The sequence below is a fragment of the Ictidomys tridecemlineatus genome, unplaced genomic scaffold (genome assembly GCF_052094955.1).
Source record: "Ictidomys tridecemlineatus isolate mIctTri1 unplaced genomic scaffold, mIctTri1.hap1 Scaffold_42, whole genome shotgun sequence".
Lineage (NCBI taxonomy): Eukaryota > Metazoa > Chordata > Mammalia > Rodentia > Sciuridae > Ictidomys > Ictidomys tridecemlineatus.
In genome coordinates, this window is record NW_027522720.1 from 1108802 (window position 1) to 1133038 (window position 24237).

Below are 24237 nucleotides of genomic sequence, written 5' to 3' on the forward strand. Positions count from 1 at the left end.
GCCTTTTGTATGCCATCTTAATGCATTATTATTTGGCAAAAAACAATTTTATATGCCCTGTTTTCTATTAAAGGAGGAAAATTTATCAACAACACCAAGTTGTTTAGAGACAGTTGATACATTTCAGATATCTATGAGTCCTTATTAAGGTCTTCTAGACTCTTTTCTTTGTATAGAAAATCAGTCAGTAGCAGATGTTTTAAAAAGATTATGGTGGGAATATAAATTGATATAACCATTCTGAAGAGCAATTTGGTAATTCTCCTTCTAAGCAGAATAGCTAAAAGTATTCTCAAAATTTGGTCTCTGGCTGGGCACTTTAGTGCATGCCTGTGATCCCAGTAATTCAGGAGGCTGAGGCAGGAGGATCACAAGTTCGAGGCCAGCATCAGCAACTTAGTGAGATCCTGTCTCAAAATAAAAGGGACTGGGGAGGTGGCTTATTGATTAGGCACCCAAGAGTTCAATCACCAAAAAAAATTTTTAAAAGGCAGGGGGAAAGGTGTCCCTGAACCCAAAACAGCCTCAACATTTTCTAGGACCTTGTTAGAAATATACATTTTCAACCTTCCTGCAGGGCAACTGAATCAGAAGCTTTGGGGTTTGGACCCATTATTATGTGTTTTAATAAACTCTCCCATGATGTTAATGCTAGCAAAGATGAAAACCCCTGGCTTAGAGAAATTCATTGCCTGTGTACCAAGTAGCACACCAAAGGAAGCTCACTTCAGCTAATGTATTATGTACCGTATCTCATTTGATCTGTTAACCCCATTTTATTGATAAGGAGCAATGCCCATCACCACAGCTAGGAGGAGATGGAGCTGAGACTTGAACATATTCTCTTAACTAGAGTGCATTTTGTGTGTGTGTGTGGTGTATGTGTCTGTGTGTGTGTGTAAGTAATTGGGGATGGAACCTAGGGCCTTACACATGCAAAGCAAGCACTGTACCACTGAGCTACATCCCCAGCCCTACCTTACTGTTTTTAAAAACCGAGACTCTGAGAACAGACTGGAGCTCTAATGTATTTAATGGATTTGGAGACAGTCAAAGACAGCTGCTTCTGACATGGATTTTAGACAGTCAAAGACAACTGCTTCTGACATATATTTAGGAGAATAATGCTTTGTATTGAGCAAAGCACGAACTCAAACATTTACATTTATTGTTGTTTTCAATCTTTGACAATTCCTTGATACAAATCTGTTATCCCTATTTTATAGATGATGACTTAAGTTCTGGGAAGTTAGGTCATTTGCCCAAACTCACACAGTTTGTAAGTACATGGATTTGAGCCCAGATCTATATTTAAAACCCACGATCTTTCAATTGTAGCTAATTTTCTTTCCATTTTCCTTCACCGAGTTTCAAATCTGTGTATCTAAAAATCATAAAGCATGAACTGCCTAGGTTATTTGTGGGCAAGAAGAGAGGTGAGTTCTGAGTAAAGAAAATGCCTTCTCTCACTAGAAAATTTAAAAACTGAGATGAAAAAATAAAAATATTGATATTCCCAAAGGATGTTTATTCTTTTTCAAAGCCTGTGGTGAGTTTGCTCATTTAAAAAGAATATTAATTTTGTTTTCTTTGGCATTCTGATCCCTTCCTATGTGATAGATTTCTCTGATTTTGGCATAAGAGGAGATTCTGGGATTACTTATTAGAATAGTAATCATTTCATGTCAACCAAACTAATATTCCAAGATCCTCAGTGGTCGGCATCTGGGATGGTTCCAGCTATATGTGTCAACCTGTGGCTTGAGCAATACTCCTCTTCTAAAATTTTTCTTCTGAATGTTTGCCTTTTCCAGGTGAAAATTATCGCAATGAATGAAAACGTCATCCTTAGGTCAGCACTTGATAAAAATCTGAAGAGCGCTGTGACTGCCGCTTTCCTCATGCTCCCCGAAAGCTTTTCTGAGGAAGACCTCTTCATAGAGATCGCTGGACTCTCCTACACTGGTTAGTGTCCTGTGTGTCCAAACCTTTTTCAAGAAGGAGATTTGTCATTTGAACGCTATGCAAATAGCTTGCTCCTCACCCTGCCCAGGGACTGCAGTGGTCTTATTTCTAAATTCTATCACTTCCTGTGTCACTTACTGCAGTAGCTTTCTGATTTGCCTCCCTACATCCAGTGTCTCCCGTCTTCTCTCCACAACCCTCCAGATTTTATTTTAATATTTATTTTTTAGAAGTAGTTGGACACAATGCCTTTATTTATTTATTTTTATGTGGTGCTGAGGATCCAACCCAGGGCCTCGCATGTGCTAGATGAGTGCTCTACCACTGAGCCACAATCCCAGCCCCCCTCTAGATATTATCCAAGGGTGATTTTTGGTTGTTGCTATTGCTTATTTTTATTTTGAAATGATTGCAAATCTACAGAAAGGTTTTGAGAATAATAACAGAAAATTCCCATAAACCCATTTTCCTGATCCACCAATTTTAACATTTTACTATATGTTTTCTCATTCTCTCTGTACCAGTGGTTTTCAAAGTCAGTATGCCTCTGAGGGCTTCTTGAAACAACTGGAGGGCTGGAGTTGTGGCTCAGTGGTAGTGCATTTGCCTAACATGTGTGAGGCACTGCTTTTGATCCTCAGCACCATGTAAAAATGAATAAATAAAATAAAGGTATTGTGTCCATCTACAACTAAAAAGATTATTGGAAAAAAAAAAAGAATGTGGTGGGGCATACCTTAATTCCAGTGATTTGGGAGACTGGGGCAGGAGATTGCAAGTTTGAGGCTAGCCTCAGCAACTTAGTTAGACCCTATTTTAAAATAAAAATAAAAAGGGTTGGGAGTGTAGCTCAGTGGTAAAACACCCCTAGATTCAATTCCTAGTACTGCCAAAATAAAAAATTAATTAAAAAACAGATTATTGACCTTAACCCAGACAGCTGATTTAGTAGGTTTGGGAAATGGCCTAAGACCTTATATTTCTAACAAGGTTCTGGGGTGATGCTGATGCTCCTCTCGGGACCCTGCTTTCTATTGCTCTTTCTGTATATAAATGTACTGTGTTGTTGTTGTTGATGTTGTTTTTCCCTGAAGTGTTTGAGGTCATACATATCATGTCCAAGTTAGACCATAACCATAGTACAGTTACCAAATTCAGGAAATTTAATACTGATGCAGCAGGTCAAGGTGGCCCACATCTATAATCCCAGTGATTTCAGAGGCTGAGGCAGGAGAATCTCAAGTTCTAGGCAAGTCTCAGCAATTTAGTGGCACCCTATCTCAAAATAAAATAAAAAGGGCTGGGAATGTAGCTTAGTGGTAAAGCACCCTTGAGTTTAGTCCCCATGATGATGATGGTGATGATGATAATTTTGATCAAACTGATAATCCATATTCCAAATATCAGGCATTCCAATAATGTCCATTATAACATGTTTTTTCTAAAGTACATGACCTAGTCAAAAATCATATACTGAATTTAGTTGTACCTCTCTTAGTTTTTATTGTATCGTCTGGTGGTGGGGACTGAGCCTCAGGCCTCATGCATGCTAACCTCACTTTCCCTTTTCTTACATGACATTCACATTTCTGAAGTCTACAGACCAGCAACATTTGCCTCTTTGTAACCAGTGTTTCCTCCCTTATATGCAGTCTGTTTGTATGAAGGTCACAGAAATTTCCTGCTTCTTACCAAACTTTCCCTCCTGAATTAAGCGCCCATGGAAGAGTTTTGCTCAAACCAGTCTTTACTGCATTGGTCCAAAGTAGTGATTTTCCAAATCCTTTTACTCCACAGGAAGGAAAAGCTTTCCCTTCTTCCCCATTCATTTAATATATTTGTTTGTTAATTTGTCTAAATGTTGATTTCTTTCCCTTTCCGCCAGTTGTGTTCCTCAGAGATGGGAACAGGTCCTATAAAGGGTGAGGGGAGAGCTGAAAGGTTGGGGCCCCTGGTTCCTCACCCAAGCTGCAGCCAGAGGAGCATCACATTTGCCTGTTTCATACAGTGAGGTCCCGTGTAAGATCTCAGTTACAAACTGAGGATGTAGCTCAGTGGCAGAGGCCTTGCCCAGCATACACAAGGCCCTGGGTTCCATCCCCAGCACCATTAAACAAAAAAGATTTTTTTTTCTTTCATTGACAAGAAAAATTATCTGCTACTTAAAAAGTTTAAAAACCACTGTCTTAAATCAATTATGTCTTTCCCAGTTTCTTAAGTGTAAGTCAGAGGACTCGGTCCTCAAAACAGCTTATTTATTCTCCAAATCTCAACACAGATAATATTTCATGGAAATTTAATGCTGTAAGAGCCTTCAGAGGTCTTATTCTTCTTTCTTCTTCTTAAAATGCATCTAGCACAGCACAGCTGTATTTGCAACACTGGAAAGAACAGAAGTGAAGTAACCTTGACCTTTTTTTGCTTCCAGCTTCACCTGGCAGCATCCATGCCCTTCATCAAGAGACAAAGAGTAGGCCTGAGGCCGGGGCTCAGTGGTAGAGCGCTTGCCTAGCATGTGCGGCACTGGGTTCACTCCTTAGCACCACATATAAACAAACAAAATAAAGGTGTGCTGTTCATCTACAAAAAAAACAAAAAGACAAAAAAAGAGGCAAAGAATAGCGTGACTACTTATCAGAATAAATGGGTCCACGTGCATGCAGTGAGTGGGAAAAGAGAGTCCATTTTTGGAGTTGTTCCCTCCCTAAACTCCCACGTGGAAAAAAGCATCACAGAAGCCTTTTGTGGTGCTGGAGATAGAGCTCAGTGGGTAGAGTGCTTGTCTTGCATGCACAAGGCCCTGGCTCAATCCCCAGCACCTCAAAAAGAGAAGAAGCCTCTTGTGATGGGTAGACTTTGAGAGAAGATGAGACTGCTCTCTGGGGCCCACAGTGTTACCTCTCTTATTTTTTTCTCCCATGTAATAACATCTGCATAGTGCAAGGTGGATTCTGGCTGGAAGCTCTCTTTAATAAATTCTGAATATTGACTAGAGAGTAATGGAACTACTTTTACCTGTCTGTTGACTCTTTTAGTCCTGGGAATTGAATCCAAACTTCATGCTTGCTGAACACATGCTCAGCCACTGAGCAATGTCCCCAGTCTTTGATTTTCTTAAGTGTCATTCAAGTTGCTATAAATCTGTAGCTGAGTTTTGCTAGAACTAGACTGGTAAGGGTAGAAAAGGATGTAGGTCCCGTGAGTAGGTCATTTTCACAGCTTTGAGACTTGCTTCAGGCATTGTGTCAAAAGGCCAATTTTCCTCCTGTCTTTCCTAGGCTTCTGAGAACCTAGTATCCTTGAATTGAAAGAATTCTGACCGTTTGTTAAATCCAAATCTCCCAGGACCTCAGAATATTCCAGTATTTAAAGTACCCACCCAGCCTCTCTTTGATTTACAACTTTGACATTTTCTATCTTTTCCCAGTTGAGAGATTATATGGGGTCCCTTGCCTGTGAAGTTCAACATTTCTCCTTCCAGGAGAAGAGAAGAGGAAGGGATAGAGAAAATAGTGCCTCTCTGCGATAATTGGACAAGTTCCTGCTAGTAGTTACTGGCAGAGTCAAGATCTGTCGGTATTACTATGAATAATAATAACCTGTACATTTTATTTAGTACTTAAAGGTCACTTTGACTGCTCTGGGGCCCCTATTTATGGCAGCATTATTGTAAATGATGGGTGAGAAAGGAGTAGGTGGAGGAAGAAGGCCTGCAAAATTAGGGACGAGAAAGCTTTCACTTATTCTTAGAAGTCAGCACTTCAGTAAACAGGAAAAGAATACCAAATGACTTTGAAATAGTCACCTGGAGCTTTCTTAAGTAAGTGCAAACTATAAAAATGACTAATTTTAGGTAACGATCCTGGCTTAACATTTATCAAATGAGTCAGCGACTCATACCCAAAGAGCTGAAGATAGAACTTCTGCTCTAAGGAACTTCACACTGGTAAACATGTGCAGGCACGGTGAGTCAGTGGTGAACTGAAAAAACAGCATATGTCAAGAAGACGAGGGGACGTCTAGGGGAAGGGTCCATGACCTTAAGTCTATGGCTGGAGAAAGCCACACTCACTATTGTATGCCAGGAGCTACCCTCGATATTTGGGATGTGATAACTAGTTTAATAATCCTCATGAGAGCCTTTTGATTTGGTTGCTGTGTTATTGTCCCATCTTACAGATGAGAAAACTGATGCTCAGAGAGGTTACCTGACCGTCGTCCCTCATCTAGTACATGGTGGACCTACCACCAGCTTTCTGAAGTTGCTTGACTCTTTCCAAGCCCCCCGTTTTCTTATTTATAAGGTAGAAATAAGTATCTCATAAAGAAGTTTTTAGTGAGATAATATATATAAAAGTCCTAGCATCTTATCTCATTGATAGTACTCAGAAAATGGTTGTTACTGTTTTGTTTATTTACTGTGGTATTTGGGTTTGAATCCAGAGGCTCTTAACCACTGAGCTATATCCCCAGTTCTTTTTATTTTTTTTTATTTTGAGACCAGGGTCTCACTAAGCTCCTGAGGCTGGCCTTGAACTTGTGATCCTTCTGCTTCAGCCTCCCTTAGTAGCTAGAATTTCAGGTGTGTGTGTACCGTACCCACTGATTGATTGATTGAATGGTGCTGGAGATTAAACCCTGGCCTCATACTTGCTAGGCAAGAACTTGACCACTGTGCTATATCACCAGCCCAGCCAGAATTAGAAAACGTGTTACATGTTGACAAAAAATGTTCAAATTAGAAAATTTAGGTGGATGGGAACTTGTCAGCCCTAGTTCATCTGTCCATTTAAGGTCCTTAAGGAGTGAAAAAACACCTCCTAGCACTGTCCAGGGAGAGAATGAATGGACTGCTGTCCATGCCAGATTGCCTGAACACAGGCAAGCTGACTTCTAGGAACAAGCAAAGCAGCGAGGGAGTTGCCAGTCGATTCTTGGGGGAGGAAAATCAGTGTGTGCGCCCGCGCTCTAAAGCAGGAGTAAACTTCCTCATGCCTGGATTCTGGTGAAAGCCAGTAGGGAGACATGTTTTTCTCTGGAGTGAACAGATTTATTCTGTGATGTAATACTTTCCAGAACTTTGCCAGCAGTGCCACTGGGTGCTCTGGTCATGGGGGCAGGGGGACTCAGAGGATTCAGGAGGCCACATCAGGATTGGGAGGCCTGCTGTCTCCTTGACCGACTTAACCTTTGGTTGAGGCCACAGCTGGAACCTCTGTGACAAGTGTATACTTGATTATTTCTGAAAAGGTAGCATTTCCAAAGGACACAGATCATGAGTAACGTCTGACTCCCTGGTGACTCCTGTGTCGGGATTCTCTTAGTGCTTTACACGTATCAACTCATTCATTCCCTCCAACGGGAAAGCTCATTCCTATATGGCTCCCATTTTACGTTTGAGGGTGCTGTAGCTCGTGTAAGTGCCAGTCTGTGATTTGAATTCAGAGAGTCTAATCCCAGAACCCTTGCTCTCACCCCCCACTGTTCCGTGAAGGGTACGCGCTGGGTCACAGCTGGGACAGTTCTCCTCATGGTCCTGCTGGCTCCCAGGGCTCCCACAGGCTTCCATCCTGGATTATCTGAGGTCTTCCCTGCTACCCCAATATTGCCTGTTGTTTTTCCATGCCCCCCACTTTTTTCCTCTACAACATTTTCCACTGTCTGACACACATACATTTTATTTATTGGTTGGTTTAATTTGTCTTTGGGAGGAAAGGAATTTTTGTCTTTGTTTGTGTTTCCAGGATTTGGAGGAGGTTGGTGCTGGGGATTTATACCTCTCTAAAGTAGAAAAAAGAAAAATAATTCAGATTTATATAACAGTACTTCAGTAGTTTATTCTTACCTCACCCTCTTCTGTGTGTGAGTTGGTGCAGTACAGTGTCTTTCCTGCAGCTATGGAGATATTTTTGAGAATGCCTTTTGAGTAATGCATTAGGCTGGCTCTTAGAAAAACTGCCTTAGGTTTCTTTTATTTTTTGGTTTATTAGCAGTACTGGGGATTAAATTACCAGGTGTTCTACCACTGAGTTTATATTCCCAGCCCTTGCTTTCTTTTTTTATTTTGAGACAGGGTCTCACTAAGTTGCCCAGGCTGGACTCAAACTTGGCATCCTCCTGCCTCAGGCTCCCAAGTACCTGGGTTTAAAAGAATGTGTCATGGCTTGCTTTACTCATTTTTTAAAATACAAAGTACTTATTTTGTCCTATTTCAAAAGAATGAAGTTAGATCCCTAACTCATACCACACACAAAATTACTCAAAATGAATCATAGATAGAACAGTTAAATGTAAGAGATAAAACTCTTAAAAGAGTGACTTTAGATTAGAAAGATGATTTCTCAGATATATTCCAAAATGTATACCAAAAGCAGAAACAATAAAAGAAAAAAAATAAGACCACATAAAAATTAAAAACTTGTGCTGCAAGTAATATCATCAGGAAAGTAAAAAGCAACTAACAAAGTAGGAAAAAATGTTTATAAATATATATCTGACAAGGAACTATTATCAAAATATATAAAGAATTCTTTTTTTTTAATATTTGCTTTTTTAGTGTTTGATGGACACTTTATTTTTATGTGGTGCTGAGGATCGAACCCAGTGCCCCGCACATGCCAGGCGAGTGCGCTACCGCTTGAGCCACATCCCCAGCCCCTATATAAAGAATTCTAACAATTACAATAAAAATAACCCAAGTTAAAAACAGGCGAGGATTTTGTCAAACAGAATATATAAATAGACAATAAGCACATGAAAAGATGCTCAACGTTATTTGTATTAGGGAAGTGCCTGTCAAAGCCACATAGACACCACTTCAGAACAAGATAACTGTGGTATCAGGACAGACACACCAGGCGCACGCAGTGGTGCACACCTGTAATCTCATAGACTAGGCAGGTCGAGGCAGGAGGATCGCAAATTCTCAGTAACTTAATGATACCCTGCCTCAAAATAAAAAATTAAAAGAGCTGAGGATTTAGTTCCATGGTAGAATGCTTGTCTATCATGTTTAAGGCCGTGGGTTCAGTCCTTAGAACTTCAAAAAGAAACTATCTGGTTTGGGCTACAGTCCTTGAACTACCACATAAAATCCTGCACTGAACAAATTGTGTCATTTGCTGCCTGATGTAGGGCCTAGATCATTGTTATCTCCAGTGTCTAACACAGCTCTTGGGGCTTAGTAGCCACCCAGATGTTCAGTGAACTGAAATAACAGCAATATTGTGACTAATTTTTAAAACAGCAATATTGTGACTAATTTTTAAAAAGGAAAAGTTAACCAATAATTGTTATCTTAGATGCAGGGCTTCCTCTCTCTTCTATCCTTTGCCTATCCTGTGTTTCTTTTTTGGTTTTGGTACCAGGGATTAAACCCCAGACCCAGAGGCTCTTTACCACTGAGCTAGCTACATCTCCAGCCCTTTTCGTTTTTTATTTGGGGATGGTGTCTCACATAGTTACCCAAGTTGGCCCCAAACTTGGAGTCCTCCTATCTCAGCCTCCTAAATTGCTGGGATTACAGGTGTGCATCACGGTGCCAGTTTGCCCATCCTATGTACAAATCTTACTATCAGCAGTATCTGCTTTACTACTTAACAAAATATTCTCTAATACATTAGCTCTGTAAATCTGAAAGCAACTGTGAGGTAGTGGAATTAGTAGGATTGTAAAGCCATTTGACAGAGAAGGAAATTGACTCAGAAAAGCTAAATAACTTGACTCAAATCACCCTGGGACATTGCCAACCTTGGAAGAATCTTTCCCTGGTGCTGTGCACCCCTCTCCCACCCTCAAGTTCAAAATTATGCCCCTGGCTGCTGGTTGCATGCCTGGATCACAGAGATATAGATGGTTTACAAATCTCTGAGCATCAAATCCAAAGAGAGATTATTCTTTTGTTTGCCTTATTGAATTATTCTGGCAATTCTCTGGGTAGAACATTCAAGAGTTAAAACCAGCAATAAAGATAAAATAAAAGCTAAGAATCAGTTTTTCTCAATCTGTTGCAAACAGATCTCTAAAGATAAGAAAATTGATTCTTATGATCAGATGCTGGTTCACACTGTGCCCATGATTTTATTCACTTTGTTCTGAAGAAACAAGTAATCAGCCCATTTACCTACCATCCCCTGTGGCTGGGCTCGGGGTTCTGCTGTGCGGCAGTTGGAGAAATTCAATTCAGCAGACATTTATCCATGTGCCTTCTCTGTGTCAGGCAGTGTAGGAGGGGCCAGGGTTGCAGAACTGAATGAGCCTAGTCCTTGTTCTCAGAGTCCAGGGTGTTCTCTAGGTCCTATAGTCATGGCATGCAGTTGTTCTTTAGGGAGAGGTTTGGAATTCATTTGCTTTTACATTTTAATCAATTGAGTACATGTTGTTTTATATGATGGTTATAATTTTTAATGGTGTTACACTGTTCCTCCATGATAGGATGTGGATTTACCATCATAGCTTATCCATCTACTATCTAAACTCTAAGAACTTTGTGTGTGTGGAAAGTATAGAAAGAAAAGGATTAACATGGATATTTAGGACTCAGCAGTGGTGCAAAGTAATCTTTCATTTCAGGGGCAGCCCTGTGAAATTTAGAGTTTGATGACATTTCATCCCTTCAAAGATTAATAGGAGTTTTCAATAAAAGCATCAGGGTTTGCACATTTGGAAGTTAACCCAGCCACATCTCCATTCACATTTGTCATCACACCTGTATGTCTTGTGAATTTATTTTTAAATGTTAGAAGTAATACATCAGCATTATAGAAGTGAGGAAAAATGGCAGAGGAAATGGTTGCCTAAAATGTTAACTACTCTGATACTGAGAGACACTTGGACCTTGGGCACCTTATCTCTGAACCTTAATCTCCTCATCTGTAAAACTGGAATCATTTCAACTTTATGAAGCTTTGCTAAGGCTAAGAGGTAGCACAGAACATATATCCAGAACCCAGAATAAGTGTATATTTTATTAGAGCAAAAATAACTTCTTTTGTGTGCATGGTGCTGAGGATGGACCCACATCTGTGCGTGCGAGGCAGGCCCCCTGCCACTGAGCTTCCCTGTAACCCCCCATCTTTATAAGATCCCTTTGTCTAGTTGTTCATGGTTTTTCTTTTTTGCAGTTTTTTTTTGTTGTACTTCTGAACCCTCATTATATACAACCCACATTATTATACGACCATTTTCCATGTTGCTATATATGATGGCTGTAATTTTTAATGGTGGTACACTGTTGCTCCGTGATAGGATATGGATTTACCATCATAGCTTATCCATTTACCCTATTGTGCATTTGGCTTGCTTCCAGTGCAAATAACACTTCAACGAACAGGGTTTCTGTTGTTCTTGTGGTGCTGGAGAGCAAACCCAGGGTCTTACCCATGTCAGACAAGCACTCTACCCCTGAGCTATGTCCTCAGCCCATTTTTTTCAGGGGGAGGGCCTACCAGGGATTTAATTCAGGGTCACTTGACCACTGAGCCACATCCCCAGCCCTATTTTGAATTTTATTTAGAGACAGGGTCTCACTGAGTTGCTTAGCACCTCATGATTGCTGAGGCTGGCTTTGAACACCTGCCTCAGCCTCCCAAGCCACTGGGACTACAGGTGTGTGCCCCTGCGCCCAGCCTCAGCTGATTGTTGATATGTTCATACTTCCTGGGAAGTCTTAGGCAAGTACTTAATCTCTGTGGTGGTTGCCTTGTCTACTAACTGGAGAAGGAATGGTCTGTCAGAGAGGAGAGCTACATGGGTGAAATGGGGAAGCACAACAGCCCGGGGAGCAGTGCCTGATGTGTACCAGATGTTTAGTAAACATTACCTCTTATTTCTCTAGGCTTGCTCACCAGCCTTGGGGTTTCTTGATTCATTGCCCTCCAAGGATTTTGGCAGTTTCTGATGTCAACAGCAGTATGTAAAAGGACCAGTTTCTCAACACCCTCATTAGCAGTGATCCTTGGTTTTAACTATGTACTCTCTGTCCCTTTAAAATAGGGTAGCAGCAGGTATACAGCACTTGCCTAGCAGAAGTGAGGCCCTGTTTTTTATCCCTCACTATAATCAATCAGTCAGTCAAATTGGAACAAAATAACAAATTCATTCAAAGTTGGGCAGTGTCTTATGGTGGGATCTCTTCTGCACCTTCACCTGAAGAGTCAATGCCTATGCCAAGGTCAAGTTCCTCAGGGTGTTTAGAATTCTGGTTTTCTGAAACCTATATCCCCAGCTGCATTCTACCAAATTATTGTGTAAGTTGGACCTTTGAAACTTAAAAAACCAGCGTATTTTATTTCTTACTGAAATGCAGCCTCTCTGGATAAATTATAAAGAAGAGAGATTTATTTGAGGTCATGCTTCTGGTTCAAGGCCAAGAGACCACATCTGGTGATGACCCTGCTGGCAGAGTCCCACATGGTGCAGGGCATCACATAGTGATAGGGAACTTACATATGTCTGTCTTCTGGGAGGCTGCCGGTGTTCAGTCACGGGGCCTCCACCCTGACCAACCTATCTAATCCTCATTAATCTCTAAAAGGCCCCACCTCTAAGCCCCAGAGTCAAGTTTCTTCCCTTTTAATACCTCCCCAAAGACATTAAACTCCAACATGAGTTTCAGAGGGGACAAATCCTATTCAGACCATTGGCAGACCTCTTTATATTTTTATTTTTCCTTAAATAAGACACCAGTTGGCTCTAGAAAAATCCATGTGGCAGGCAGAGGTCTCTGAATTCTTCTCCCATCTAGAGACAGTAAATTGGCAAGGATAACCAGTGTGCCCTGGTTTGACAGTTAATACTTGTTCTGGTGTAATTGTCTGTAGTGCTCTCTTCATCCTCTAAAATGACCTAGTTTGGATAACAAATTATACCATCCTCCTAGTCCCAGGGGCTTCTCAGAAGCTGGGGCATCTGCCCTTACTTGCCACCTCCCTGGCACTTAGCTCTCTGTCCAAGAAAGGTTTCAGCCATATTTTTTCTCACTGTGCTTAACCTGGGAGAGTCCAGTTTCCTTTTTTTTTTTCTTTCTCTCTCTCTCTCTCTCTTTTGTTCTGGGAATTGAACCCCAGGGCCTCACAATTGCTAAGCACACACTACCGCTGAGCTGCACCCCAACTCCTACCAGCCTCTTTTGAATTCACTTCGCCCACTGGGTATTCACTCAAACATTCTGTTTTCCTCCGAGTCTCACTGATGATTGTCAGTAGCAGAGGCAGGCACTTTGCATTTTGTTTCAAAAGTTGCTCTTTGTGCTTGTTATTGATGTTTCAGCTCATTTCATGTCACAGGCAAACATAACCCTCATTTCTCACCATTTGCAACTTTTCAGATTATATCTGCCTTTAATTTCATCTTAAATATAAACCTCTTCTTATTGGGATTTTTAAGACTCACTGCTCTTGCCCTCATCAAATGCAATAAGGTTAATTACATTCATAAAGTTCCCCAGAAGCCCCAATGCAAACAGATCCACAATGAGTGAGCAATGACAAGGACAAATACACAGTGCTAATACACAGCTCCTGTCTCCATGAATGGCCACAGGCAGAGCATTGCTTTTAAGATAAAGGATTATAAGTACAGAATCTTCTGCATTAGGAAAAAAAAAGAAAAGAAACTAGCTTCTCCCTGATGATTACCTTGTGTACTTAGGTAACTGTGTTTTCACTAGTCTATAGGGCTTTGTGATTTGAGAAGCTCTAAATAAGTACCTCTCTTCCTTGGGTAAGTTGTTCACAGTTTTAAGGAAGCAAAGTGTCTGAGTGAGAGATCCTGCCAGGCCGAAGCATCCCCCCTGTGTGGGGGCTACAGTTCTACATGCAAATGGGGATTCTAAATGGGAGTTTATTTTTCTGTCTGTTTTAACTAGGTGACTTTCGGATGGTGATTGGAGAGGATAAGACAAAAGTGTTGAACATTGTACTGCCCAACATGGCCCATTTCCGCGAGCTGTACAGCAGCATTCTACAGGAGAATCCCCAAGTGGTGTATAAAACCCAGCAAGGCAGTCTGGAGGTAAACCGTAGGTGGGAAATAACTTCCATCGCTCCTAAGGCAACAGCTACATGAGGTACTGGGAATTGAACTGAAAAGACAACTTTAAGGAACAGGAATTATTATTATTTTTGGTACTGGGTTACCATTGACCTTGTGATGCTCCTGCCCCAGCCCTCTGAATTGCTGAATTGTAGTTATCCACCACTGTGTGGCAGGAATTCTTTTTAAAACAAGAAAAGAACAGATAATGTGAAATGCCAGAACAATCATTGCTCATTTTAACGGATTTTGCCATGCTTGCTTCAAGTTAAAGTATTTTTGTTTTCTGCTTTTTAAATTTTTTACTTTTATCAAAATATCTGCTCCTGGTTTAAAAGCCAAGTGGTACCTTGAGGTTTGTAACAAAAAATAGCAGTTCCCTGCTCTGCCCTTCCCTGTTTTCTCTACCTACTCCAGAGGCAGCTTCTTCAGCTTTGTAGCTGATTCCTGTGATATTTACCACCCCCTTCTAAATAATAGGATTTGACTTCTTTCTTGACTGTTTTCAGCTTTATACTTTATTTTTGCCATCCTACTGTGAGAACAAGGATTTTTTTTCACTCTTACACTACTCCATCAACACACACATGTATTTTTCTCCTGTTTCACTCTTACTTTTCCCCTCTTACCTCACCCCCTCATGCTCCACTATAATTATTTTATAACTATTCATTAAGTTAATATTCAGCATTTACTTCATTATGACAATCCCCCCATGCTGGGGATGGAACCCAAAATGTTGCACATTCTAGGCAAGTGCCCTGCCACTGAGCACCACTCCCAGGGCTCTGACAGCTTCTCTTTTATTGCTGAGATACAGTATTATGAAATTCCCTTTCCTGTACAACTTGTTTCTCCTGGAGTTAATTGCCTCCCCCCTTGCTTGGTTTATTTGGTAGAGTGCTTGTGCTTGCCTAGCATGGGGAAGGCCCTAGGTTCAATCCCACCATAGGAAAAAGAAAAAAAAATCCTCCACCTCTCAGAGATCTATAAAACTCATCTACTTATATCAAATACATTGAGTGTTTTCTCCCCAGCCCCTTGAGGACATTCTTCCGTGAGGCCTCTGTTCTGTCCCTTCCTAGGCTACTTGTTTTCTAGGATTAGGGACCTAACTTCTTTTTGTGATCACCCTGAGAATTTCCCTTGTTAGTCTGTCCTTTGCTATTCTGTCTTCTGGATCTTATGTCTTCCTCCTTCATAATTCTGGTGAAGCATGTTCTGTTAATTCCTTCTTCACATAGATTGTGAGAGCGGCAAGTGTTTGAGATCAGATACCTCTGATAAATCTCTCTCACTGATGGATCATTCAGTCAGTAATAGGCTAGATATCAAATTCTAGGGTAGAAATCATTTTCCCTCAGAAGGTTAAGTCATAGCTTCATTTCTTCTTTCAGTATTGCATTAAATATTTGGTGGTATTCAGATTGCCTATCCTTTGTATATGACCCCTTTTAATCTCTCTGACAGTGTTAAGATATTTTCCTTTTTGCAGACTTTTGTTGTTGTTTATTTGTTTTGGTATTGGGGATTTAACCCAGGGGCTTTGAACCACTGAGCTATTTATTATTTTGAGGCAGGGACCTGCTAAGTTGCTTAGGACCTTAGTTGCTAAGGCTGGCCTGGAGCTTGCGATCCCCCTGCCTCAGCCTCCCAAGTCATGGGATTATAGGCATGTGCCCCCACACCCAGCCACTATTTTTAACTTTTGTGATGACTTGCCTTTATTTTTGTACACGTCTGTTTTAAATTTATTATTTGAGCACTTGGTGGGCCTTTTATATCTGGAAAATTATGAAGTTTAGTTTTAGGAAATCTATTGTTTCTGAAATAATGTCCTCATACCCACTTTCTTAGTTTATTCTTTTGGGAATTCCTGTTATTTGTAGAACTCCTGCTTTGATTTTTTTTTCCTTTCTTTCCTGTTTCCTCAGGTTTTTCTGTTCAGCTTTCTGGAAGAATCTTTCAAGATTGATTGTTTAACTTTTCTACTGAATTTTCGGGTCCCATTGAGATTCTTTTTTCTTGCTTTATTAATGCATCATCTCTTCCTCAATTCTTTAATGATCTTTATCATAATTTTGAAGTTTTTTTTTTTGCTCCCTTTATTTGTCTTTCTTAGTTCCTTTCATTCGCTCATCTATTATATTAGAGGTCTTCCTCAAATATCTGGATGCTTTTTCTGGCCTCTTTTTAAAAAGTGAGGCACTAAAATGCAGACTGAGAGTTCCTTGTGACAGATAGGGTATACCAGCTGATGGGCTTCATATAGAATCATGTTCCAAGTACTTGGCTATTTTATTAGAGGACCCCAAATGTCAGTATCTGTAGAATTTCTTCAGAGAGACATCTAGAGGACAGTGAAGGGTTATATTTCTACATGCCAACTTTTCTAAAAACTGAGCAAAAGAAAAGGATTGGAATTTCCTTTAGTACAAAGCTAAGCTTATTCAAACTCCCTGTGATCTGCAGAAGCATATGTATGATCTAGTTTTCAGTTGGTTTGTGTCCAAGGTATTTATAAAATAAATAAAAATTTGTTTTAGTTGCAGTTGGACACTATATCTTTATTTTATTTTTGTGTGGTGCTGAGGATCGAACCCAGCACCCTGCACGTGCTAGACGAGCACCCTACTGCTGAGCCACAACCCCATCCCAAAAAGGAAATATCTTTTTAAAATATAAATAAATGAATAAAATAAAAAGGTATTGTGTCCAACTACAACTAAAAAATAAATATAAAAAAAATCTTGGCAAGGGATGCTAAGGGATCTGTATGTGCAACCCTATCTCCTACTGATCAGGGACATTTACTCCTGTTGATATGTAAGTACCTCATTTCCTGGACTTTCAGCACGGAATTCTAAAGTGATCCATCGAAGTCCTAACTTTAAGTTAGTGAGATATTTGCTGTGTCTTGGGAGAAGCCATCCTCCTCTAAGAACTGGGACCTTTAAATCCACAGATCTAGAGTTTTAAGATGAGACATACTAATTCCCAGGTGGTCATTGGAGGTGATGCTAAGCAGGTCACTCGGTTCCCAGACCTATGTCTCTGTCAATTGGAATGGTATGATGCAGTGGTCATTAATTTGGGACATCTACTACACCATCCCCACAAGGTATCATTGCCAAGCTGGTGCCTTAGCTGTTCCTTGGTATCTGTCATAGACCTTTTCATGCAACCTGCTAAAATTTTAAGCCAGAAAATTATTTGTTGTGTGGGGCAAAAATTGTCCCCCTTTGAGAACCATTGTTCCACTGGGTGGTAGTACAGTGGAGCCGTGATCCAGTGCCCACTGCTGTCCCTCCACTCCTCCTTTTCTCTAAAGTGAGCCCCATGATTTCTGTCACAGTACACCATGTTGATGAATCTGAGCCCCATGCAGTGGACTAGCTAGATTCTGTGGACAGGAAAGGTAAAGCTGTCATCCTCTCCTCTCTCTTGGTATTGGGTCTGAACATTGTTCTCTGTTCTGCCTCTAGAACCTAAGGAGGCCCAGCACATCACTGTGCTTCTGTCTTAATGGTGAGAGACATGAGATGCCATAAGTTAATCTCTTCTCTAGAGAAGATGTCCCACCATTTAGGGATCAAGACTACTTGACCTGCCAGGCACGGTGACACATACCTGTAATCCCAGTGGTTTACAAAGCTGAGGCAGGAGGATGGTGAGTTCAAAGCCAGCCTCAGGAAATTAGTGAGGCCCTATCTCTAAATAAAATATAAAAAGGGCTGGAGATGTGGCTCTGGGTTAAGTGCCCCTGGGTTCAATTCCCAATACCAAAAAGAAAAAAAAAAAGATTATTTGACCTCTAAAAATCTCACCTAGGTGGTAGGCTCTGGGAATCTTCATCAGTATCTCAGATCCTCTGGAATGAATCTATCTGCCAAGGCCTCCGGTGTACCTGTTCCTTATAGCTCACCAGGTGACACGTTATGTCAGTGATCTAGATCAACATGGTGATATACTGAATGTCTAAATAAACTAGCTTCCTTCAAGTATAACAGAGGGGGGGGATTTCTAGCTGTGAGGCAAACCATAAAGTGTACTATTTTCTGTCCCATGAGGGAGAGCTGATTCTCATCCTCTGACCTAATTGAGATGGAGAAAAGTGCGCTCATTCACTATGTCTGTGATCCCAAAGGCATTCCCATAGTTTTATTGATCTGCTTTTAGAAGATTTACCACATCTGGCACAGCAGATGTTGTTGGGGTTCCTACTTGCTTGAGTTTGTAACAGAGTCTGCTGAAACCCACCAGGCTCTATTTGGTTTTATAAGGGCCACACTTTTTTTTTTAAAGAGAGAGTGAGAGAGGGGAGAGAGGGAGAGAGAGAGAGAGAAAGAGAGAATTTTTAATATTTATTTATTTTTTTAGTTCTCGGCGGACACAACATCTTTGTTGGTATGTGGTGCTGAGGATCGAACCCGGGCCGCATGCATGCCAGGCGATCACGCTACCGCTTGAGCCACATCCCCAGCCCCTATAAGGGCCACACTTAATGGGGATATAATGGTGGTCCATCAATCCTTGTGTTTGTCAGGATTCTCCAGAGAAACAGAACCAACAGAGAGAGAGAGAGAGAGAGCGAGAGAGAGAGAGAGAGAGAGAGAGAGAGAGAATGAATGAGTGTGTGTGTGTGTGTGTGTGTGTGTGTGTGTGTGTGTGTGTAGAGAGAGAGAGAGATTAATTTTAAGAGATTGGCTCATGAGTTGTGGGATCCAGTGATTTCTTTTTTTCATTACTGGGAATTGAACCCAGGGATGCTCTGCCCCTTAGCTACATCCCCAGCCCTTGTTATTTTATTTTGAGACAGGGTCTCCTGACATTGTTGATGGCTGGCCTCAGCCTCTCAAGTCACCAGAATTATAGGCATATGCTACCGTGCCTGATGAGGTCTGGCAAGTTTTGAGTTTTGAGACCCAGGGAGGAGTCAGCCTTGCAGCCTTGAGTCTAGAAGCAGAATTCCTGGGGTTGGGAGAGAGACTTTAGCCTTTTCTCTTAAGTCCTTCAACTGATTGGATGAGGACTCTCCATAATCACAGAGGGTAATCAACTCTACTCAAAGTTGACTGATTTAAATGTTATTTGCATCTTAAAAATACCTTCCACTCAACATCTACACTGGTGTTGAACTCAGCAGCTGAACGCTACAGCCCAGCCCAAGGAAACACAAAATTAGCCACCACATCCTAGAGGGCTGCAGCTGGTACTAATCACTACCATCTCTCCCAGGGTGATGTTTTATTTTTTCTTTACTCTTTTGGCCAACAGAAAGAGTGTCAACTTCACAGACTTCCACTTGGTCTTCTACTCCATAGCAGCTCCAGAATTCCATCTTGGAGTCTGCCTGCGAGGACCACCCCTGGCACCAGTTGTGTAAGGTCCAGATTGGGTAGATTTGCTAAAAAAGGCTTCTGGTCCTGCGGTGGTGCTTGGGAGCCAGAGGGCCCCTCAGAGTTGTCCCAACTTGACCCAGAGGCTAGGCTTTGTACTCTGGCATTGTCCAGTTATTGGATACAGGCAACTCCCTTTGGCTGGAGACAGTTCTAAGAAGGACTCCGGGAGGGGGACTTGGCTGACTTTCCCAGTACCTTGGTCCACCTCAGATCCGGGTGGTGGGCCACAGTGTCTACCATCACAGGACTCTGTCTGCTTTTTTTTAAATATGAGTTTTATTGATGTATTTTTTTAGTAACATAAAATTGAATCCAGAGGCACTGTACCACTGAGCCATACCCACCACCCTTTTTTATTTTTTTATTCTGAGACAGGGTCTTGCTAAGTTGTCCAGGATGGCCTAGAACTTGAGATCTTCCTGCCTTAGCCTCCTGAGTCACTGGGATTATAGTTGTACACAATTCATTGGCCTTTATTATATTCACAGAGTTATGCAGCCATCACCACAGTCTAATTTTAGGACATTTCCATCACTCTGTACAGAAACCCATACCCATTAGTAATCCCCAGCTTTCATCTCCCCCAGGCAAACATTAATCTACTTTCTGTCTCTATGGATTGGCCTACTCTTCATATAATGGACACTTCATATAAATGGAATCATATAATATGTAGCCTTTTTTATATCTACTTTTAAAATGTATTTTGACTTTCACAATTTAACTGCTTTCACTTTCACACTTTAATGAGAATCTAAAAATAAAAATAATCATTTTACTAATTTACTTGAACATGTCACCTAGTAATTTTTCTTTAAATACGATTTCAAATAAAAATTCCAGTGCATTCTTTTCCTCAAGAGAAAGCATTGGCAAACACTATTTTCTAATTCCTCATATTACTCAAGCCATTTTGGCATTTCTAAAATTCCTAGAATCTATATTTCATTGCCAAAGCATAACTTAAATATAATATCCTTTTGACCTATTTCAATACATGGCTCCAAAACAAGAATCTATAAAAATCATTTATAGGATATTCTACAGAAATATGAACATTTTTTTGTCATCTGTATAGCCAATGATATATAAAGGTGGAACCTATGAATGTAGAACCATCCTAGTAATAAATATGAGGTATTTAGATTTTGTAAAAAACACCTGTGTATCTTTAATGGAGCCACTAATGGTATTTCCTTCTTCTTTGCATATATTTTTTTAAACAAAACTAGAAAATTCAGGCATTTAATATATGTAGACTTAATAAATATTTGTTGGGTTAGGGTTGTAGCTCAGTGGTAGAGCACTTGCCTTACATGCTGGGAGTCTCCTTCTAGGACCGCCGCTGGCACCAGTTGTGTAAGGTCCAGATTGGGCAGATTTGCTAAAAAATCTCTTGGGTTCAATCCTCAGCATCACATAAAAATAAATAAAAGATATTGTGTCCATCTACAACTAAAAAAAAATATTTTTAAAAAGTATAATAAAATAAATGTTTGTTGAATGAAAAATATAATAGAATGAGTGAATTCTAATTATTAAGAAAATTGATCAAAGTTAGAAAACCTGAATCTAAAATTTCATACATTTATTTGTCCAGGTTTTTTGTTTTTTAACTATTCTCTTAAATAAGTTAAGGCCCAAACATTTTTTAAAAGAATATAACAGAGGGCTGGGGATGTGGCTCAAGTGGTAGTGCGCTCGCCTGGCATGCGTGCAGCCCGGGTTCGATCCTCAGCACCACATACCAACAAAGATGTTGTGTCCGCCGAGAACTAAAAAATAAATATTAAAAATTCTCTCTCTCTCTCTCTCTCTCTCCTCTCTCTCTCTCTCCTCTCTCTCTCTCTCTCTCGCTCTCTCGCTCTCTCTTTAAAAAAAAAAGAATATAACAGAAATTCCTACTTAGAAAATAATGTGGTGGGGGCTGCATTTTGAGGCTTAGTGATAGAGTGCTCGCCTGGCATGTGTGAGGCACTGGATTCGATCCCTCAGCAGTATATTAAATAAAGGTATTGTGTCCATCTACAAGTGAATATATATATATATATATTTTTTTTTTAAATAAAATTACATGCTGTGCTGCTTGCGGCAGCATTGCTGATTCTCCTCTTGGCAGGCAAGCAGTGTTTACATGTAGACTTTTTAAAAATGTGATTCCATGAAGCACAGTAAAGTGTAACGGTGAAGCTGGTCTGGTCACAGTCCTGTGACTACCTTTTGATTCAGTGGTTTCCAGGAAGAGTCTAATGCATAGTTTTGTATGTTTTATTCATGTATCTTTCACAGTGTACTTTAGAACTCATTAGGAATAGAGCCACTCACATTGCTCAGTCTTATTTAGCAAGTGACAACAGCTAAGTTATATTGATTCATTCCCTTATTCATCTAATATATTTTGAGTACCTACTATGTGCCAGTGGATGAAAAGTGAATATTAGTCTTCCTCGTCAGTATATTCCTGCAATTTGTGAAGTCCAATGTAGTATGTAAAAGGCTGTAAGGACAAGAAGCATAAATTCACATGTTTCCCTCTATTACTGAATGTGTGATCCAGTGATGTTAACTCAAGGCTGCATTTAACATGGGAAGATGATCTAAGTGCCCTGGTTTGATAGGTATTTGTTACCTGTAGCCCACCTTTTGTAACTACTAGAGAAAAATAGAAATTTTAACTGAAAGTCAGAAACTCATCCTTAAAAGAGGCTTCTCTTCTTTTCTTTTGTCAAAATGGAGTATTATAGGAAAAGAATTATCCTTTTTGAAGGAACTTGGTACTCTAAACATGAAGACATTGAGTTTAAGAAAGAAGAGAGTTTCCCTAGCATGCTGCCTAGGTTAGGTGTGGGTGCTTATTGTTTGTGTGATTTGATTTGATTTTACTTTATTTTTAACAGAAGAAAAAAACACACTTAATTACATATGTATACATGGGAGCCCCACATAATATGAGATCCCTGCTTTTGTTATTTTAAATAGAAGCCATGTGTCTCTGAATATTTATAGAATTCAAAGCACTTCCATAGACATCATCTCTCTCTTTCTCCCCCCCTCAGATAGATAAAAGCCCAGAAGGACAATTCACTCAGCTGATGACATTGCCCAAAACCTTATAGCAACGAATAAATCACATTATGGATCCTCCAGGAAGAAACAGAGATGTGGAAGAAACTTTACTCCAACTTGCTCATGATCCTGACTGCGGTGATGTGGTGCGGCTGGGTATGTTTGTGTTTGAGGCGAGGATGTGCTAGCTACAGTTAAAGCAGGCTTTGTGTGCAGTGGAGAGGTATTATTTCTTCCTTCTTCCCCAGATGATTGAGAGAGAGATTGCCTCAGGGAAGAAGAAAAGCTCCAACACTTTTCCCAATCTACATTTTCTTTTCCTTTTTATTTTTAAAGACAGAGAGAGGGAGAGAGAGAGAGAGAGAACTTTTTAATATTTATTTTTTAGTCCTCGGTAGACCCAACATCTTTCTTTGTATATGGTGCTGAGGATCGAACCCAGTCCGCACGCATGCCAGGTGAGCTTGCTACCACTTGAGCCACATCCCCAGCCCCCAATCTACATTTTCATTGGCTTGAAATAAGGTGGTGGAAATCCTTTTTTCAGATTTCTATATCCCAAATCACTGTCAAAGGGAGAAGACGCACTGCTTTTCGTTCCAAGAGCATAACTTCTAGAAGTTGTTTAAAAGATGGGCCTGTGTTCTCCATGGTGGTCTAAGAAGGAAGGAGACTGGTGACATTTTTAATGTTTTCATAATATCACACCAGCTGGGACACTGCTCTCCCCAGCCGCTACTAGATGTGTCTCAGTCTGTGTTCAGCAGGTTCCTTCTGGCATGGCCCACATTTCACAGCATCTTCCCCAGGGCCTCCCCAAATGTCAGAAAAAATCGGAAACTACAGAGATCCACTTCCCCAGAGGTGGTAAAGGTAATTTACGAGGTCAGCCAGTAAAGAAATAATTACAAATTGAGAATGTCTCTCAAATGAGTGCCTTCTCCTCTTATCATTTATTAAGCTTTTAGTGAGCCCCTCCCAGGTGCAGGCCTCCCTGCTAGATGTAATTCTCATTCACAGTGCTGAACACTGCTGTCCTGGGTGGCTTCTCGCTCTCCATCAGGACCTGCCCAGGTTTTCAGAGCACACATTTTTATGTTCCCTGCTGCAAAGTTCTGAGGCCCATTGTTGTTGTTTGTTTTAACGTGTCCTAGTAACAGTCTGACCTCTGCTGCTGCTTTGAAGGGATGGAAGACTTGTACTGTGGCTCCTCACTTGAATACATGTGTTTTCATGATGGAGATTTTTCTCCTAGATTTAAAAAAAACAAAAACCACACACACACACACACAAAAAAAAAAAAACTTGGGGTTTTTTTTGTTTGTTTGTTTTATTTTGATCTTTTCACATTTTGGAATTGAAAACCAAAAACCTTATGTGGACTGAAATTCCTAAAATGGCCTTTGAGGGTTCCCTGCTCTCTGTTTCTTGTTTTAAGGTGAGCTGGCCTGGGCCCAGAGCAGTTCAGTCATTTTTCCGAGCTCACAGAGCTGGGCGGTGCCAGAGCTGGTCCCTCCAGGGTCTTGACCCTCAGTCCTGATGCCCTTTTCACTGCCACTCTGTGGCAGCAGAAGAGCTGGATTTGCTGCTTTTACTAGACAACTAGAAAGAATATTTAGTTTCAGGTTTTAAAACTGTTAAGATAACTAACATCTGTTTTCGGTTTTCTTGGTGTCCTGTTTGTTTTTTTCTCACAGGGCTTTCAGCAATCGTGAGACCTTCCAGTATAAGACAGAGTACCAAAGGCATTTTTACTGCTGGTAAGAACTTT

General features: G+C 40.6%; 1 pseudogene across 1 annotated transcript in view; it reads left to right on the forward strand.

Annotated features, from left to right (window-relative positions):
• Positions 1 to 24237, forward strand: part of LOC144373516 (phosphatidate cytidylyltransferase, mitochondrial-like) — a 48403-nt pseudogene that overhangs the window by 13579 nt on the left and 10587 nt on the right. Inside the window, exons 4-7 of the transcript XR_013433170.1 lie at positions 1815 to 1965; positions 13832 to 13977; positions 22457 to 22622; positions 24164 to 24226. The product of XR_013433170.1 is annotated as a phosphatidate cytidylyltransferase, mitochondrial-like (transcript). The remainder of the gene's footprint in view (positions 1 to 1814; positions 1966 to 13831; positions 13978 to 22456; positions 22623 to 24163; positions 24227 to 24237) is intronic.